At 38.3% G+C, this 21014-nt stretch overlaps 1 long non-coding RNA gene across 1 annotated transcript in view; it reads left to right on the plus strand.

The window, feature by feature from the left end:
* LOC141416949 (uncharacterized) overlaps window positions 1–17822 on the plus strand; it is a 19373-nt gene extending 1551 nt beyond the window's left edge. Inside the window, exons 2-4 of the long non-coding RNA XR_012441594.1 lie at window positions 8875–8969; window positions 12453–12504; window positions 17507–17822. This is a non-coding gene — a long non-coding RNA (uncharacterized lncRNA). The remainder of the gene's footprint in view (window positions 1–8874; window positions 8970–12452; window positions 12505–17506) is intronic.
* The last annotated feature ends 3192 nt before the right edge of the window (window positions 17823–21014 follow it).

Here is a 21014-nt window from a genome sequence, read left to right on the forward strand (position 1 = left end):
AGACAGGTTGCATAAGGTAACAGAAGCTGTGATAAGAGACACTGAAAGAAATGGTCCAGCTATACCACTGTTTCACTTCTCTTTTTGTGGTTACATGAGAAAACAATTCTTTTTTTGACTTAATTAGTTCAAGTTGGGTATCTGTCCTTCACAGACAGAAACATACTGGCTAATAATAGAAAAAAAAGTGAACAAGCTAGCACCTTTATTTTCTTCCACTTTCTTTTCAATAGCAATATAATGATATATATTAATCTAAAAGTTAACTGATAATATTCAAAAGATTACAGATTAGGATGGCTACAACTTTTAGAACCTGAATTATAAAATCCTGGAATAGAAAAATATTTGTAAGTTCTTAAAAAAAACCCTATTATCCTGAAGACCATTTTTTCCTGACTGAGTGCTCATTCTTTTGGCAAAATAAAAAAGGAGAAAGATTTTTCATAGGTTCAAAAGGACAGAGAGAGTTTTTCTGACTACTCATCCCATCTCTAAAGGTACAGAAACTTGCTGAGCTAGGAAAAATTCATCTTAAAAGATTCTGAGACCTCTGGTAACCAATGGATTGACATCATACTCAGCACAATGCTAGATTTAAAGCCATGTATGATACCAAAAAAGGGAATAAATGAGAGACACATTTAGACATGGAAGAATTAATATAAAAGTTCATAAGGAAAGGACCCAAAGTTTCTATTTTCTGTTTAATGTAATTATAATTAAGAATATTTTTATTACTTAACCTTGAAGAATTCAACTAGATAAAGTTATCTTTAGCTCATTTTAGGACCCATAAATGCAGTCTATGTATAAAAATTGTTAAAGCAAGACAGAATAAGTATAAAAGATAGAAAAACAATTAGTAGAGCTTATTTCAACCATAATTACTATTTCCTAAAAAACTGAAGTTCACCTATCAAGAGCAGTTTCATTCTGTACTTGAAAACAAAGCCAACTAATAAAGTTTAAAAAATAGATGAGCTAAGACACTGTGAAAGTATAAATGATATTCAAAATAGTAGAAGTCAATGTATAAATTATTAAGCATAATAGTGACTACTTACTAATGTAATATTATGAAAAGTTAGAATAAGAATGAACACTTAACAACCTGACATTTAATCAGATAATGGAACATTAACAGGTATTAATGGAAACTTGTTTAAAATGGAGGAAAGAATGGCAGTCATCTGGACTCTCCTTGTAGACCACTAATTACATGGAGCTAATTGAAGAGTACTCCAGCTGGCTTTGAAATCCACTGCTGTGGGAGGCTAGGCTGCCCTCATGCTGCTGCCGTGGAACCTAAGGCACAGTTAACTTTTTCAGACAAGGGATTCCTCTGACTGCCACCTTCAGCTTGATGGGTGGCCAGTGATTCTTCCACGCCTTCTCAAACTACTTGGCACCTTAGTAAGCCCCCCTCCCACTTTTTTCTCTACATCCTTCACTCTAGGTCAAACTTACATTGTGACTTGATGACTTTTCCCAACCTTCTCCAGCTTCCTCCACGTACTCCCTCACAGTTTCCCCTAACACTTACATTGTTAATCTGGTTTTTGATATCTGCTTCTCTGAGAACCTGGACTAATGCAAACAGAGTTACAAAATAATAGTAGTAGTATGTATGCAATCTCAGAAAGTTCAGGAAGCAAATATGCTAGAACCTCAACATTTCTTTATGTGTCAGAAAGAAGTCAGAATTAAGCTTAACAATACAATGACTACCCAACTCCAGTAGAAAACTTGTTTTTCTTTTCTGGCAGAATTCATTGTTTTGAGAAGATCTCAAATAGTAGAGGGTATAAAATGCAGGAAACATCATCCAGTTGCAGAGGGATCAGGATGTAGAGTCAAGCTTCCCAGGAGAAGAGAAGGTTTAGGTAGAGTTGGGGTCCAGCCCTAGAGCGTTTACAAGTAGAAGTGGAGGAAGAAATGATATAGCATCAGTCAACATGCAAAGCATGGTAAGAAAGCAGCAACTCTGGAGGCAGCAGAACTCACCATAGATTCCTTGCACTGTAGTGAAAAGTTGAAATAAGTCCCTTGGTATAATTCCTGTTGGTGGGGTCACCCCCAGAAGAATGGTGATGCTTAAGAGTGGGAAAGGCAGGAATCAACAATATTAAGATGATGAAAACTAATTAATGAAAATATTGAAGACTTGGGCAATTCAGTTACTCGGGAATTTAAAAAGTTATGAAATTAGCGGAGAAAAACTGAAAATATATTGTTGGAAAGCTCGCATCAAAAAAATAGCCTAAATAGGTCACAAAAGCATTTTTAAAATAACCAAACGTCAACCTCCTAGTAGCAGGAATTCTGTCCAATGCATGCTTTAACCATAACACATTTAAAGAAGAAATGAATAATGAAAATATTAACAAATTGCTTAATTTCCTGAAATATTAAAATGCTTTTTATAAGTAAAAATTGGCTTAGGAAAGAAATTAAGAATGCGATAAAATCTATTTTAAAGCTCTGCATATGAAAATGTGATGGTATGTGGCCAAAACAGTGTTTGGAAGAAAATGTACTCATTTAAAGGTCTTTAATAATAAGAAAAAGAGCTATTAATGAAAAAATCTAATATACTATTAATTTTAGAACAGAACAAAGTGTTAAAAAACAAAATTAAAAATAATATGCAAGCATAAAATAACAACCTGGAAAATAAATGATTTAATCATGATCAAAACTAAGAGCAAGTTATTTAACAAGGGAAGAAAACTGATAAATCTCTAACACATGTAATTTAAAAGACATAGAATAATTTAGTGCATAGGGAAATCTATATGGATACCCCAATGTATCCACACAAAGTATACATCAGTGTATACTTGCACACACCAACACACATGAATAAAAGTCCTAACATTCCCCCAAATTAATCTCCTTTGATGGTTTCTTTTCTTTCTGTCATCAAATATTGGAGAGGCCCTTGCAACCAATCTTATCTCTAGTCCCCTGGCTTTAAAATCAGTTTGTTTAAATCGGAACTTCCAAGTTGCTATCTTCAGCCTTGAGCTCTTATTTGAGCTCTAAATGTTTTCTTTAAATTCCTATGAACATCTCTACTTTAGTATCTAATAAGCAGTCCTGAATTTAAACATCTAAAACCAAGTTCTTCACAAAGCACTAGTTCCTCCTTCAGCTTTCTTTCAGTCAGAAAATGGCACCACCGTTCATTCAGCTATCCGGGCATCAGACCTTGGCATTCTCCTTGACAGCCATACCCGCATCTCATCTCACCCCTCAACAAGCCCTATTGGTGCTACCTTTGGAGATTATATATATATATATATATATATATATATATATATATATATATATATATATATATATATATATATGTATATATATTTATATCTTCTTGTCTCTGCCATGGCTATCATTTTATTCCATACCTTCATTATTTCTTTCATGGGTCTTGCAATGATTTCAACAGCCTTTTCATCAGCCTTCCTGCTTCCATTCAACACCACCCTCCTTGGAGCCTTCACAATCCTTTATAAACTATCCAATGACTTCCCAATACACATAAAGGAAGTTCAAAAAGTCATTCCTCAGATCATCACCTCAACAAAAATGGTTTCTCCTTACCATCTCCTTTCCTTCTATCCCTTTTCCTGCTTTATTTTTCTTCATAGCAGTTATCACAACCTGGAATTATAGCATTTATTGATGAAGTTGCTTATTGTCTGTTTGTCTCTCCCTCTGGGTGCCAGAACACGTCATGCACCCTTGCCCTGCTGCATCCCCACAATCTTCTTAATCTGTTCTGAAACAGCAGCTCCCAAATCTACCAAGGCAAGAAGGTGGAGTGGAGCTGTGGAGAAGCTAGTTCATTGTCAAAGCCTGCAAGAGGCTCCTATAGGTCACAATCAGAAGCAAGTACAATAAGCAGTGTTTCAACACAGGCCAAGGAATACATTTTCACACAGACCTGAGGGGAGCTGAGAACTGAGACTGTGGTGTTAATGAACGCCTGCTAGAAATGAAGACATTTCTAGCCTGGAAGTAGTACCTCTTATCCATAATATGAGATGGACAGTATCATTTTATTTCCATGGTGGAATTAGAATGCATTGTCTTTCTAAGTGAGTGAGTCGCATCAGAAGAGGATGTCAGTCAAAACAAGGATTGAAGAGTCCTCGCATGGCTTCTTCATAAACCAGGCACTGAGTATGGAAGTGCTCGGAGAGAAGTTGGGGTGTCACCCTCAAGGACCTCAGGGACACTGTTTCGATTCAGGTTAATCAGGGGAGAAACAACACTTCTTACTGGGGTTCAGTAGCTTCAGACATCCACAGATAGACAGCCTCTAGGTTATTTTTGAGGGATGAGCAGAACATGGTCCAGACCCTTATCAAAAGTAATTAGGCATTCCAAGCTCAAGTAACCGACCCATCTTTTAAATATAGTCAGTACATCCAAGAACCCTCTTACATTTCAGCATAGCATTGGCACCAAAACTCAGACTGCTGTGCTAAAATCAAGCTACATCCGCCAGTTCTATATTTATGGACCATAGGCTTTAGAAAATGTAGAGGATAATCTGGAGAGCAAAGTAAAAAAATTTCACTTCAAAATAGGGTTGGCTTGGGAGATTTTAGCTTCCCCAAAGAGAATTATCCTGAAGACTCATTACCAAGTTAGATACACAAACAGATCTAGAGAAGGGTTAGAGGCAAAATACATGTCTTCAAATTTTCCAGTGATAAATATGCGCAAATAGGGGGAGAGGAGATAAAGAAGAGAAGTGGAGGGGGTGAATTCAAGTATGATATATTTGACACATTGTAAGAACTTTTGCAAATGCCACAATGTACCCCTACCCAGCACAACAATAAAGGGAAAAAGAAGTGAAAACAATTGGGACTAGACTCTGAGGATAGGACGATGACATCCTTTTTCTTTCTATTTTTAACTCTATCTCCTGAGTATGCACTCTACAACCAGATAGGTGTCTAATAGATCTAGGGATAAGTGCTTTCTCCTTTGTGCCTGTCAGGCCAGCATGGGGTGGGGGGAAAGAGAGCTGCTCTCATCTTCCCCTTCCCTTTCCCCTTTCCTTCTTTTTCTGTACTGGGAATGAACTCAGGGCCTCATGCTTGCTAGGTAGGCATTCTAACCCTCAGTCCTTTTGCTTTTAGTTTGTTTTATGAATAGATATGAATAGGGTATTGCCACTTTTGATCAGGCTAACCTCTGACCATGATCTTTTTATCTCTGCCTGCTGAGTAGATGGGATTACAGTTGTGAACCACCATGTCTGCCTTGTTTTTGAGATAGGGTCTCTCTAACTTTTTGGTCAGGATGATTTCAAACTGTGTCTCTGCCTTCCAAGAAACTGAGATTATAGACATGTGCCATCACACTGGAACCTTTCTCTTCTCTCAACAAACATTAAGTGTTGGGCTTTTTCAAAGTAGGACAGCATAGGTCAAATGTCCTCTCCTGAGCCAATGACCTTGAAAAGAGGGTGCTAGGCAGTAATGGGTTTAGATGTGACTCTACCTAAAATAATCACATTGTCCAGGCTTAGACTCAATTAGTCCACCCCAGATAAGATGGCAGAGTGAAAATCACATAAATATCTTGCCTGCCTTACAATATGTTATGTGTGGAAGGATTAGGGAGTTTGTGGCAGTTATTGCTATGTATTTCGAGTGATTTTTTTCTCTTCTATGCTTTTGAGATTTTTAAGTTTACTATAATAAATATGTTTTATAATAAAAAACCAGTAAAATAAAATTAGTCATAAAGAGAATACAGAAAAAGGAAAGTAATTACATAATTGTCACATTTAACATTAATATAATTGGGAAGATAAGTGAAATGCAGAATATCAATATCAAACCAAGAAGTATGGAACACCAAGAACTGAAGGAGAAAATGGGTATCAAAGAAGCAGAGTCCTTTCCTGAATCTGTCCTACTCAGTAGAATTGGGAAATTTTCTTTAGATCTTCAAAAAGTAAATGATTTCTTTGTTTCAAATCATGGAATTCTATCTGTAGTGGACTTTGTTATGTTTGTGACTGACAAAGACATTTTGAATATCTTCCCATGTGTGGAGACTTTCCCATATTATACATTTCACTTCTCCAAGGTGGAAGTCAGATGGTCCACTCTCCCAGAACCCCTCGCAGTCAGGCACAGGGTCTCACTGCTTTTCCAATTAGGTACACTTGCACCAGACCTCAAATGCCAGGTGAAAAATGGAGAAAAAATAGGGTGGATGAACTTTCAGCAAGTGTGGTTCAGAGCCTCTGATGAGTCTTTCCTAGCACCATGGTAGCAACAAGAGTACCTGTGAAGGGACATGGGATCCCAGCATTTTGCTGTATGGACTAGTTCTATCTCCCTGGCTTTTTAGATATCATGAACATCCAAAGATCTTTGAATAGATTCCTTTTCTGACTAAACTGTCTAGAATAGATTCTGTTGTTTTTAAATAATGATCAAAACAATACATTATCCAGTTCACTGCATGAGATAATAATAATACTGATCTTGCAAGGTGAAAATAATTTTTTCATTAAATTTTGAGTTTTGAGGTGCTTGAGGATTCTCAGGCAACTGTAAGGAATAATAAAGAGAGATTCACATATCCTTTACACACTTTCCCCAAATGGTGACATCTTGCAAAACTACAGCACAATTTCACAACCATGATACTGACATTGGTACAATCATATTACAGAACAGTTCTGTGTGCACAGGGATGCTTCAAGATGTCCATTTCCACTGAACCCCCCAAGCCCTCCCTAATCCCTGGAAACTACTAATTTGTTCTCCATTTCTATAGTTTAGGAATATAAAGAATGTTATATGAATTGGATCATACAGTTTGTCACCTTTTGGGATGGGTTTCTTTTCTCATTGAGCATTATTCTCTGGAAATTCATCAAGTTGTGTGCATTGCTAGTTCATTCCTTTTCGTGGCTGAGTAACACTCCATGGTATGGATCACCACAGTTTGTTCATCCCTTCACTCACTGAAAAAACATAAGCTGCTTCCTGTTTATGTACTTCGAATGCTACCAACATTTTGTGAAGGTTTTGTGTGAATATGTTTTTACACCTATCTAAAACTCTACCACTTTATATTTCTGCCAACACTGAGTGAGTGACTCAGTTTCTCCACATACTCTCTAGCGTTGGCACTACTGATTTTAGCCATTCTGGTAGGCATGTAATGATACCTTGCTGAAGTTTCAATTTGCATTCTCCTAAATAGCTAATAGTGGATCTTTTAAAATATGTTTAGTTGCCATATTTAAATCCTCTTTTGTGAAATAGCTCCTCATATCTATTGCCCATTTTCTAGTTGGAGTGTTTGTTCTTCTAATGTTGCTTTTTGAAAGTTATCATATATTCTAGATACTGGTGCTATGTCAGATACGTGGTTTGCAAAAATTTTCTCCATGTCTTTTTTTTTTTTTTGAGACAAGATCTTGTTATGTAGTCCAGTCTGGCATGGAACTCATGATCCCCCTGCCTTAGTCTCCTGATTATGAGGGTTACTGGCATGCACCACCATGCCCAGACACCATATTATTTCTCTTAACATGGTTGATTATAAAGCAAAATTTTATTTTGAGGAAGACCAATTTTTCACTTTGTTTTCTTAAAATTTATTCTATGTATTTTTGTTCCTTTGCCTTTCCATATAAATTTTTGTCTTTATCTATAACAATTTACATGCTTATATATGTATACATACACTGTTTCTCTGAAGAACCCTAAATCACATGTTTTGTTAGTCCTACCAAGTATTTTGATCGATTCTAAAAGACATTACATTCTTAATTTCAGAGTCCATGTAGTCATTGCTAGTATATGAAAATGCTATTGATTTTCTGATATTTTTTTCTTGTATCCTATAACCTCACTTTTAAGTTTTAGAATTATTTTGTAGGAAGGAAAATATGGGGAATTTCTTTTTTCATGTTATCTGTGAACAAAACACTTTAAGTCATCTTTTCTGGTCTATATTCCTTTATTTAGTCTTTTTTTTTTTTTTTTTACTTTATTGCACTGATTAGAACTTCCTGAAGTTTGTTGACTAGAGTGAGAGTTAATCAGGCATGCTGGTCTTGTTTCTGATTTGTAACAAAAGCACTGAGTCTGTCATAAAGTATCATGTTAGCTATAGGACTTTTATAGATGTACTTTGTCAAGATAAGAGTGTTCCCTTTATATTTTTCTGAGAACTATCATTATGTGTAGGTATTGAATTTTGTCAAATGATTCTCCTAGATCAATTTAAATATTACATAACTTTTCTTTAGTCTGTTAATGTGTGAGGTTACATTGATTAATTTCCAAGTATTAAGATACCCTTTTACCCCCAGAAGAGACCATACTTGGTAATTGAGAATAATATTTTTACATATTGTAGGAATTGGTTAGCTATCATTGTGTTAGGGAATTTTTCAACTATATTCCTAAAGGATATTAGTCTGTTGTTTTCCTATTGTCAGATTTTGGTATCGGGGTGAGTAGCTTCATAAAATGAGTGAGAAAATGAGTTCTGTGCTCTTATGTTTTCTAGAAGAGATTGTGCAGAATTGGTGTTAATTCTTCTTCAAATGTTTGATAGTTCTTCCCATGAAACCATTAGGAGCTGGGGATTTCATTTGAGCTTTTAAATTGCAAACTAAATTTTTAGTAGTGTAGAACTATCAAAATTATTTTAAATTGCTTGCAGTTTTTGACAAATTAATTTTATCTCATTTGTCCAATTGTGCGTGTGAGGGTTGTTTATGAAAAATTGACATTTGCAGGGATATAGTGGTTTCCTCTATTTCATTCCTGTTATTAGTAATTTGTGTCTTTTCATTTCTGTTGTCACTTTTGCCAGATGTGTGAATTTCCTGGCAGACATAAAAGAAATGTCTGCCTCCAAACTGGGATGGTGCCACTGGCCCAAAGGATGACTCATCCGTGTCCAGCTTGGTGAGTAAATAGGTTTACTAGAGGCTACTTAGAAAGCAATGGGCTACTAAGGATGGCTGCATCCACTCAAATTCACCAAAATTTCCAGAACCTCACTTATCAAGTTCCTATTTTCTGTGGCTCTGAATTTATAGCAGAACTGATGCAAACTTAGATTTAGATCACCACTTAGTATTGAAGCAGCAGAGGTGACCAAAAACTCTGGCAACATAAGGATCAGACAAAACCAGACTTTGGGAACGTTGTATGTTTGTGGGTACGCTACCCTTAACTCTTTTTGTGGTTTTTGCTCTTCTCAGAAGACACTGTCCAACCATGAAAATGATGGCTTTGTTTTTCTGCAGTCTGACATGAGAACAGCTTAGTGGTGGCTTGCCTCAAAATGAGATTACTCTGGAGTAGAGGATTAGTCTCACTATATCCTGCCCCCTTTTCCAGTTCTTACATTGTTTCAATCCCTTCTTCTGTGATGTTCCCTAAGTCTTGGCAGCAGTGTTATATGGTTATATCCTTCTTTCAGGAGCTGATCACTGGGTCAATATTCCAGAAAAGCAATACAGACCACAGTAACAGACACTTATGGCTTAAATGACACAAACACTAATCATGAGGACATGACCCCAATTACCATGTAGAGACCACAGCCAACATGGAAAAGCATTATAGCCATATAAATGATATATACTGTGAATATCTTTCTTTTGTTGTTTTAAAGCCTCTGTAATACTAGCCTCATTATCTGTGGTATAAGCATAAGGGCACAGGTGCCTCTGGGTAGCAGTTAGCATGTCCAAGGTCATTTTGCTTTGTAGAACTACCTTTCTCATTTACGTTGTCTCCTGATTGGCAAGGATATGCTTTCATGTGTGTGGCTTAATGTTTTGGGGGTAAAGTTGGCAAGGATTCAGGCTTCATCTGAATCCAAGTGTCCAGGTGGGGGCAGGACAAGGACTACCATGCCAGTACCCAGGGATATGGAGTTTTAGCATTGGCATTTTCAGTTTGGGTAGGCAACTTATCATAGCTATGGCTTGACAAGAAAAATCATCTGAATCTTAATTGGCTGGATGAGTTGTATGGCAAATATAACCACAGTTATTCCCACATAGCCTTCCTCTACCCGATGTGGGAAGTGTGCTTCCAGTCTCCCGGAGGCCTTTTGTATCACAGTCTATTCTGCTTCTTCAACTGGCATGGTATTTACACAGCTTTTTTTGTGGTAACCTCCCATATGCCAGCGATATTTTTAGTCCATACGGTGCTAATTTTATTGTGACTTTTAAGACAAAAGGGGCATTAAGTGTGCAAATGTCCACGCTCAGCTTTACGTGTTTTCTTACTACTGTCGAGGCCTTGCCAGAGTACATGATCTTACCAAAGGAAGGCTCAGTCTTGGTGCTGAGATCCCCAGAACATTGGGTCAATTTGAGGGGAAGGGAAAGACATCACATTTCAGAGCATGTTCACTTGACTGGATGGTGAAGTTCACCACATACCCAGCAGTCAGATTTGTTGTGGGCTGCCACTGTGGTTGTCTTCCATTATAAGAAGACATTCTCCTCTCTACTGTGGCTGGCAGCAGAAATGAGTGTTTAAATTATAGTTTCACTTGCACATCATATCCATTTAACAGACAATGGCAGTGACTTTCTCACTGGGGCCTATTACTTTCCCAACCACAGGTTTTGTCCTAGCTTACAGTTCCAAGTATGGGTTCCCTCCCATGGAGCAGCTGTAAGATCCAAGTAGAATGTGGTGTTGTACTATACTAGCTGTGTCATTACTGCACTAGTGGGCACATCCTGCAGGCCACGCTTATAGTGCAGCATGAGCCCCATAGCTGAGCAGGACTGTTGGTGACAAGTCTCTACAAGCAGCCTGCAAAGCACCCTCTGGCACTAGGAATGCTAACTAAAAGGGAGGAAATTTCCAGTTCAGTTCCAGTTTGATTTCTCCGTATCTGGTAAGCAGAGCATGTGACATCTTCAGCAATAGGGACTTACTTTCCAGTTTTGACATGCAACCAACTGTAGTGGTGATAGCCTGTATGATGTGACCAACCACCCATAGGAAGGCAGCTCTCTCCTGGCACTGGGGTTTTCATTTAATAGCCTTATGTCTTCTGGAAACACTTTTTCCACCACACAGCTTGGCTTTATTTAAATTCTTTAGCAGTTATTTTAAGTATGTGTGCTACAGAGTCTGATTTTGTGCCACCTTGGAAAAGGGCTTGCCAGAAGGCTTTTAATTCAGCCCTTTACTATGAATTTTTTGTAACCATCACTGAAGTAGATCCAATGACAGATTCCACTTGTTTTCAGGTTTTATATATGGCTAGAAGTTGTTGCTTGAGTCCTGTAGATTGGGCTTATGCCTCTTTCCATGACTGGGATCAGAACTCTATTGGAACCGTCTGTTCCAGGTTGTTTATGCCATAGTCCCAGCTATAGAGCTCAAGGCTCTTAGAAACCTCTGAGGCAAATGGGCACTGGGGCACATCATTGCTTAACCTGTCCCACAAGAATCTTAGTTTGTTCAAAAGCCTCTTAAAACCTTTTGTCCCAGTCCAGATATATCCCCCTCCACTTTTATCAGATTATGTAAGGGACAGGCAACTTGAGAAATGTGGAGTAAAAAAATCTGCTAATACCCCAGGAGTCCTGGAATCACTTGAGTTGTTTCACATTTATTGGTATAGACTGCTATAAAATTTTCTTAATGACCTGAAAGTCTTACCCAACACTAAGACTTTAAAAATTTTATGGCTGTGCCAGGCCCTTTCTCCTTATAGAAATTAGTATCCCATCTCTGCTCCTTTGGATGTACTTGTACATTCTGCAGATGTTTTCTTAAATCTGTGAGACACTCAGATGATGTTATCTATATAATGAAACATTTTCACAGTAGGTGGGCAGGATAACAAAGCCAGGTCCTGAGCCACCATTCCACAGAAAAATGGTGGGAATGTGTGGGTAACCTTGGGAGAGAACTCTGAAGGTCCACTGTTGTCCTTTCCTGTTGAATGCAAGCTGGTCTGGGGACTCATCAGCTAAAGCAATAATAAAAAAATTAGAAAGATCTGGAAAAGTATAATATTCCATTACTTGTGTCAGTTGTTTAGTGAGAAAAGCAATGTTGGGCACAGTGCCATGAAGGGGGCACAGTGCCATGAAGGGGGCACTGCTTTATTTAGCTCACTATAATCCTCAGTTATTCCCCATGAGTTGTCTGGCTTTGTTACTGGCCACCTTGAACTGTGGATTTGGGACTGAGTGAATGATTTTTACCTTTTTCAATTTCTTGATGGTGGCCATGATTTCTTCATATCTGCCTGGTAGTCTATACTGCTTGGTATTAACTCCCCTGCATGGGTCACTGGCTCCCACTTCACCTAGCTTCATGTCACTACTTTTATCGTTGTACCCTCAGGCAGAATTCTCTAACTGTGACTATGTCCAATTCTAGTATGGTTTTTTTCTCCAGGAGAGAGATATAAATGGTGTCTTCTCAGGGGGCATAGCAGCCCACCACCAAGGTAAGCCTGGTCTTCTTCACTTGTATTGACCTGCATTGGGCTACTTTGTGATTTCTGGTAAACACACTCTGCATATTTGTCCACTGCTCTGTAATTTTTGTGAGTAAAAAATTAATTTACTCAGCAAACTGGACTTGAATGAATCCTTCTTTGAGTTATAGGTGCTGTCCCAATTTGGAGGCAGACTTTTACGTCTCCCTAGAAAATTCATGCAACACCAAAGATCTGTCACCTTTTTTTGGCTAGAAGGTAAAGGTTTTCCTTGGGGCTTTTATTTGTGTCCATTGAATTTCTGAATATCTAAATTCTTCTGCTCCATGTTGGAGTCCCGACCATCTTATTTCTCCAGTCCAATGACACCACCTGCTTCTCTCCAGCTCTAAAAGTCTTTTGTTTGCTTTACACACAATTTCCAAGAATATTATTGGTACAAATGGCATTTTTAAGTAAAAAAAAGTTGAGCCTATTTTTACTTATTAATGTAGATCATGCTCTTAAAAGAAATATTCATGGAATTAAGGTGTTGCCGGCAGCATTGCAGCTTGTAGATACATGTGCTATCATATGAACACCAGCAACTAAAATTTTTTGTTCTTGTCTTTTGAGAAAAAAAAAAATCTTTCAAAGTTTATTTCAAGTGTCTGGAATTTCCCAGTGGGGAGATTTTCCCAGGAAATAAATCAGCCAGTTGCTGTGCAGTCTCTACTGTCTACTGTGCCCTTTCCATCCTTTTCTTATATCCCAGAATTAATATCTGTTATCAATAGAGGCATTTTTAAGAATTTCCCATTGCTCATGGCTACTGGAGACTACCATGAGAATAGCAATGTCAAGTCTAAGAGTGCTGTTTCCAGATGACAAAAATATATTTCTCAAGATTCTGGGTGTTTATACACATTAACAGAAAACTTTCTGCCAAACTTTGAGCTACCCTTAGTAACCTGTGTTATGAAGCAGTATTACATGTGCCTAAAGCTTTAAAAATGAGCCAAACATTCTCACAAATGTTCTGGTCATTTGCCTGCTGCAGATTCATTTCTTCACCTTTTCTTTCATGTGCTATATCACAAGGAACTATGCTTTCTGTCTTAGTCAGCTTTCTGTTACTGTAACAAAATACCTAAGACATTCAAATTAAAAAGAGGACAGGTTTATTTGGGTTCACATTTTTGGAGGTTTCAGTCGATGGTTAGCTGCTCTCATTGCTTTTGGACAAAGTGGTAGAGACACATTACAGAGGAAGCTGCTTATGGCAGATGTGAAGTGAAAGAAAAAGAAAGAGGAAGGTCCCGAGTCCCAATATGCCCTCCAAGGGCATCATACCTGAAGACTTCCAACTGGGCCTCACTTCTTAAAGGTTCTACTACCTCCTAATAGTGCCAGAGGCTGAGAACCACACATGAGTCTTTGGGTGACATTTATATAACCATAGATTTTTTTTTAACCAAAGCTCCTTCCCTTCTGACTTCTACAAAGACTCAGTCAAGGATAAGAAAGTGGAGGTAGAAATGAAACCAGGTTATATTTCCTTCTCTCTATCTCTGTGCTCCAGATGGCAACTCTCATGGCACCTCTCATCTAGACATGTACCATCTGTGGCTCCATCTCCCATAGTCAGCTCTTTCAAGGTCCCAGCTTTCTGAACAGGTCCACTATAGTTCCATCTTCTGCTGGGTGGTATCAACTCCTGGACTTCATAAACAACTCCTCCTTTTTGTTCCTCTAGTCTTAAAATTTGTATTGTCTTTTTTTCTTTTGGTTGATAATTTGGGGACTGCCTCACTGATCCCCATCCCATTTGACTTTTAAATTCTGTCACCTGTGTAGCTAATTACATGTATTAACTTTCCTCTAAAATACCAATAGTGATTTCTGTCTTCTTGGGAAGACTCCAATCATCAAAATAGTGATCAAAATAATACCAAGTTGAACAGTTTGCGCAAGAACATCCAGGTCAATGAACCAACAAACAGTCTAGGAATAGCATGGCAATATGAGATCAGTTTTCTCCCTTTCACATCTTGCTACTTGTTAGGTACAAGGTGCTAAGAGACCTAAACCTACAGAAAACCATGTGCATCCTAGTCCACGTAATTGTTAATCTTTATGGAGTTGGTGCAGTTCACAATACAGTTATCTGTATCTAACAACCATGGCTAGGGAGACATTGCCCAAACCTTGTTTTCCTTAAGTAGTAATACCTATGTGTTAGTAGGACCAGAGTAAACCCTGACTGATAGAAAGAAGCTGTAGTTGCCTAAATAAACCAATATTTTCACACATAAATATTTATTGGCATGCAGTTCAGAACTGGTATAGCTGGTATAGCTACAAAATCCACACACCTTCAGAAACTCATTAATGTTGTATACCTCAAATGTGAACCTCATTATTTTCATCCATGGAGGCATCTTCTTCCAGAAAGATATAATAGAGGAATGAACCAAAAGCAAAATGAAAGAAAAATCCCAAAGAAAGAAACAGCATATGCAGAGGTGATGAGAAAATACCAAATATTTCCTAAGAAGGAGTTAAAATAGCCACTGTAGGTTACTTTGCTGACATCAATTTGGCTAGAGCTTTCAGGAATGAGGGTGGTGAGATTAGGGTGCTCCTTTTTCTGATCTATGGTTGTCTGTAAGGAAAAGGGAGAATTAGTTCCCATAGGTTGAGGTTAGTGCTCTGGCCTGTAGACACTTAAAAAAAAGAAAAAGAAAAAGAGATCAAATCAGAAGCCTAGGAGCATAGGTTTTCAGTGTTAGATTTTTCTGAGAAAGAAAATTGGTAAAAATTACCCAGCTAGCTTATGAGAAATGTGGGTCAGAACCAGAAATGGTGGCACATGCCTATAATTCCAACACTTGGAAGGCTTAGGTAGGAGGATTATGAGTTTCAGACCAGCCTGCTATGGGTACATAACAAGACCCTGTCTGCAAAGAACAGAAGAAGAAAAAGACAGAGAGAGCGAGAGAGAGAGAGAGAGAGAGAGAGGAGGAAAGGAGGCAAGGAAGGAAGGAAGGCAGAAAGGAAGGAAGGGAGAGAGGAAGGAAGGAAGGAAGGAAAAGAAGGAAGGAAAGGAAGGAAGGAAGGAAGGAAGGAAAAAATGCGGAACAGAAAACCAGGATTTCTATTTCCTGGTTCAGTGATCTCTTCATGATATGACTCACATTTGTCCTTTGCCCTTTGGCATATAAAGAAAGAACAAATATGACTACAAAATTCTTTGTAGTTGCTTCTCCTCATGTGGAGGAGTTTATCTTACAACTCCTTGAATCTCAGCTGGTTTTGATACTTGCATTCATCAGGTGACTAAGAACAGTGATATTGTGTGACATATAAGCCTAGGTCTCCAGATCCTTGCTGCTTCTGCTCCCGCTCTCTTGGAATCCAGTTGCCATGGAAATTAGTTCAACTAGCCTGCTGGAGGGGCTGGCCACAGGGAGGAGATCTGAGGTGCCTTGGCCAACAGCCCCAGCCAACCACCAAACATGTGAAAGCATCCTGGACTAGGCAGTTCTGAGCCAGCCTGCCATGTGAAACAAAATACTTCAATGAGAACAGCTAGCAGTCCAGCTGTACTTAATGTGCCAGTCTACAGAGTGGAGAACCAATACATCTTGGGGTTTATTTGCTGGGGTAGCACCAAAAATTATTATGAAGCAATACAAAACTAGTACAACCCTTCACTTTCTTAATTGTATTTATTGTGCTCTTTAAGGGCTTTATAGAGGAAGACACCATGACTTCTCCCATTATTTTGTTTTCTGTTGTTCTAAGTGGGAAATTTATTATCATTAATCCTTTATACAACACAGAATACTTAGCGAACACTAAATAGAATCAAGCAGTGCTAAATGTTTTATGACATGTATAATAAGAGATTTAATTGATATAATGCTTAAGTATAATTCTCTAATTTTTCACATGATGAGATAAAGAAATGAACTTTCTCATCCTTGGTCATGGAGTTTATGTGACTGGTTTAATAATGGAGCTAAACTCAGCAGAGTGCAGGCAGAATGACTTTATTCTTTTTGCAACTATTCCTGTAAAACCTCTCTATCACCTTGTTCATCACCTCTGAGTGAAATCATGGACAAGTCAAGTAGTTTTGCCAGGTACTTTAGGTAATAAGAGATATTCCAGTCACACACAAAAAAATTCTAATCTACCACCAAAATTTTGGGTTGTTCTCTCTCTCAAAATTTGTCCTTTCTCAGTTTGCACTTGTTTCAACCTTGGAGACTTCACAGTCAATGTCTTCTCTTTCTTGCTTTATCTACTTCCTTTCTAACTTGCAATAGCTGCTGTGGTTCCTTCCATGTTAGAGAAGTACAGGATGGAACAAGTTTTACTTTTAATCTGATGCTGGAGCCCTCCAAATGAGAGGGATGTCCAAAGTTTTCTCTGTCTGTGGGATATTCCCGTGGGCTCTTCAGAGTTATTTTCCCTAGGACTATATAACTAAAGTCCTCTGAATTAGAACATGCTTCTGTGTTTGTCTGTTCTTATTCTTGCCTTAAAATTTTCATCTAAGAATGTACATCTATCCTCTTCCTGATGGACGTTTTTCTTCTGCAGGAAACCCTCCAACATGTACATTTCAATGTAGCTCATGGTCAGTTTTTTCGTGGGACCCACATAGCACAGAAAGTTCATAGAAAAATGCATATACATGGAGGTGCATATCACATGCATTGTTGTCTAATCTTTAAAGTTTTCAGGTATGAATCATGTGTTCCTTTTTGTTGTTGTCATTTTGCAGTACTGATATTTGAACTCAGGGTTTTGTGTTTTGCAAGGTAGGTACTCAACCACTTGAGCCATTCCCCCAGCCCTTTTTTGCTTGAGTTATTTTTCAGGTAGGGTTTTCCATTTTTCTCCCTGGCTTGGACCGTAATTATTCCACTTATGTTTCCAGCATAGATGGGAAGATTGACATGTGTTACCATGCCCAGATGGGGTCTTGCTTGAGAGGAGGTCTTGCTTACATTTTTTCCAGGCTGACTTCAAACTATGATCTTCCTGACCTCTGCCTCCTGAGTAGCTGTGACTACATGTGTGAATCACTGCACCCAGAATGTGTTCCCTCTTGATATGTCAAGTTATTCTTGTTCTTTAAAACCTCATTTGGCTGGAAATGAAAGGTGAGAAAAGGAAAAATCACAACAACTCAAAACTCTTTGTAAGAAAGTCCACATTCTTCAATGTCTCCAACATTTTTAGTGAATGATTAGCCTTTTCTTATATTGCCTTAGGATTTTAAACAAGCCAAGAGTGGCCAAAACTAGGTCATAATATGATCCTGTACAGAATAGATGGTCTGATAATATTGCATTACTTGTGGAAACTAGGAAACAATATAAATCAATAAACACATGCAAGTGATGATAGATATCATTGGTTATTTGCCTATAATATTCCAAGCAATGGACAAAACACACATTACTTTATTAAATCCTTATACCAATCATGTCAAAGAAGTCATGCCTGTTATTTTACAGATGAGGGAATTAAAGGCACCAAGAGATTAAGAAACTTTCCCAAGATCAAGATCAAATAAGTAGTACCTGTAAGAATGCACATTCAAACCAAGTCAGGGTTGCCTAGATGTAAAATTCCTGCTCTTTATACTAGATTGCATGGTTTCTATTGTGCAATATGCTGAATAATTTTACTGCATGTGTCTCATATATTAATGTATGTAATTATCATCATATATGTCATATATATGTATGCATATTTATATGTATGTATGTACATACATATAAAGAATTGGAGAGCCAAGACTGATTCAGAAGGTTGAAGGAGATTAGATGACAGGGAATATTTGGACAATTGAAATATCTCTGACTTAACTTGTTGCAGGTAGGGGAGAGGGACAGAACACCAGGACAGATTCTCTCAAATAGTTACAGGAAAGGAGAAAAATTAGATAATAAGGGAGATAGAAAGTCATAAATCAGGAAGTAACCTTTTGTAGACTAGGATGGTGTGTGTGTGTGTGTGTTCAGAAAGAGTTAAAAAACCAATCACCAGGCAAGAAGATCGTGAGTTCCAGGCCAGCCAGGGCAATATAGTGAGTTCTCCACCAGCCTGGACTATAGAGCAAGGCCATGTCTCAAAAAGAAGAGACAGAGACAGAGACAGAGGGAGAGACAAAGACAGTGGGAAAAAGAGGAAGGGAGGGAGGGAGGAAGAGAGAGAGAGAAAGACAGAAAGAAAGAAAGAAAGAAAGAAAGAAAGAAAGAAAGAAAGAAAGAAAGAAAGAAAGAAAGAAAGAAAAAGAAAGAAAGAAAGAAAGAAAGAAAGTAATCTCCCTAAAACAGAAGTCAGAGCTCAATGCTTGAGTGGCTCAATGGATAAGACCTTGGTTCTATTCCCATTTCCAATAATTATTGATTTTATAACTTTGAAGATGCTTACTAAACTTCATTGTACCTCTGCTTTTTCATATCTAAAGTGGAAAAAAATATAAGAGCACTTATCTCCCTCATAGAATTGCTGTGAAGTTTGAAGGAAAAAAATATATGAGTATAGCATTTAATACATTCCTGGGAAGTATGAAGTGCTCTGTAAAAAGTAGATGTTATTGTTATTGTTACTACTACTACTGGTATTTTGATATTTTTATGAGAGTAAGCCTAAGTAAAAGATCTTGGCATTAGACTAGATTGGGCAGAACAATTCAGGCAACCAGAACATAGTGTCTGCCAAGATAACCATGGTGACTGCTCTATGAGCCATGGCTGCTAGATCACCATTTTGAGAGGTGGCTACTGTGTACACGTGGTTGGGCATGGCAGTGGTGGGGATGACTCATCCAGAGCAGGGCGCAGAAGATAAGGGGGGCCGTGCTCCTGAGGCAGTTCAAGGGACAGAGGTTGCTTTGCTGAGAGGAGGCATCAGCATAAAGAATTGTGAGCCCAGTAAGCTCTGCTGCTATCTCTCCGTAGATGTTGTACAAAACAACATCTCCAAGTACAAAACTTAAGTCCACGCTTTGGTAGTTGCTCATCTAATTCAGTTGCCATGCTTTACCCAACTGAATTAGATGGCAATCAGCTTACTCTTATTTAATCTGAATTGTTCCTATTACCATTTTCCTAGAGGAACATTGGTCAGGGGATAGATAGGTGGCAGAGGAGCAAGTAAGGGATGACAGGTAAATGAGGCTGGATGTTCACATGTTAAGTTCTGAACTTCTTGGGGAAGGACAGCACTGTTAATATGTGCCCAAGCAGACCAAACACTTCTAAAATCCTGAAGCACCGTTTTCCCCTCAGGCTGATCACTACTTCCGTTCTCAGCCATGATTCCACTTCTATTGTGGCCATCGTTGTTCTCCTAGCCATCAAAAATACAACTTGAAGCATATCTCCAACTCTACTGCAACCTCTCCCCAACAATCAGTTTCCAGGACTTTATTTCCTTGCATAACTTTTTCTTTCTATGTACTCCTCTTCCCTTTGCCATCACCCTGCCCAGGCCCTCACTTCATCATTTCTGCAGCAGCAAAGTAGCCACTGTCTCCTGTTTTTTATTCAGTCCATCCAGATAGCAGAACCACCAAATCATCCTTTTGTAGAAATGATTTCATACTGTCACAAAGGCCACATTTTCCCCAATGCCTTATTTCCTACTGCATGAAGTTCTGACTTTTCTTTTTGTCTTTATTGGTACTCTGTAATGTGCCCGATTGACATGGTAGCTTTACTTCACTTCTCCAACATTGCAGGCATCCTTTCACATCCTCCTCCATCCAAACAAATGCACCCTTGCTTTAATTCAGGCTGATGCAATCAGTAAAGTTTGCCAGTGTGCCATTAGTATGGACATCCTAATATACCGCATTTTGTTTAGGAAAAGGACACAAGGGACAGAGGTGAAACATCTGCTACAAGAAATGTGCTAGTTTTGCAGGTGAGAGCTCAGTATGATGTGGGAAGAAGAGTTTCTGGCTTGAAATAAAAATCATTTCACTAACATTTATGAAGCATCTTGGGTGGGTATGAAGGCAGAGGGGGTGCTGTACCTGCCATGAAACAGTTTCTAATTAACAGGGAAATGAAGATGTAAACCACCAGCGTAATAAAATGCAGAATAAAGATGGAGGCTCAGTACAGCCTAATTTCTTTGTAGAAGGCATGAGGCCCTGTGACGCAGGCATGGGAAAATATTACCTTCATTTTCCAGATGACAAAACTTGCTTACCTGACTGAGAGTTTAAGTAGCTTGTTTATTGTCACAGAGCTAATAATTAGCAGATTAGGGTCTCCTAGATGGATGATCTTTTTAATACTTGACTCTGCCTACAACCAGCAGGTCTATGGAACACCTAGAAAAAGCAATTAAGCATGCTTGGGAACAGTGTGAGTGGGCATAGAGCTGTGAGGCCTCCCGGGCAAGGTGGCATTTGATCTGGGGATTAAAGAATCAAGGAGATTTCAATCAGAGAAGAAAGGAGATGAGGAAGAATATTCTAGAAATAAAGGAACTTCATGAACAAA

This window comes from Castor canadensis, chromosome 2 (genome assembly GCF_047511655.1).
Source record: "Castor canadensis chromosome 2, mCasCan1.hap1v2, whole genome shotgun sequence".
Classification (NCBI taxonomy): domain Eukaryota; kingdom Metazoa; phylum Chordata; class Mammalia; order Rodentia; family Castoridae; genus Castor; species Castor canadensis.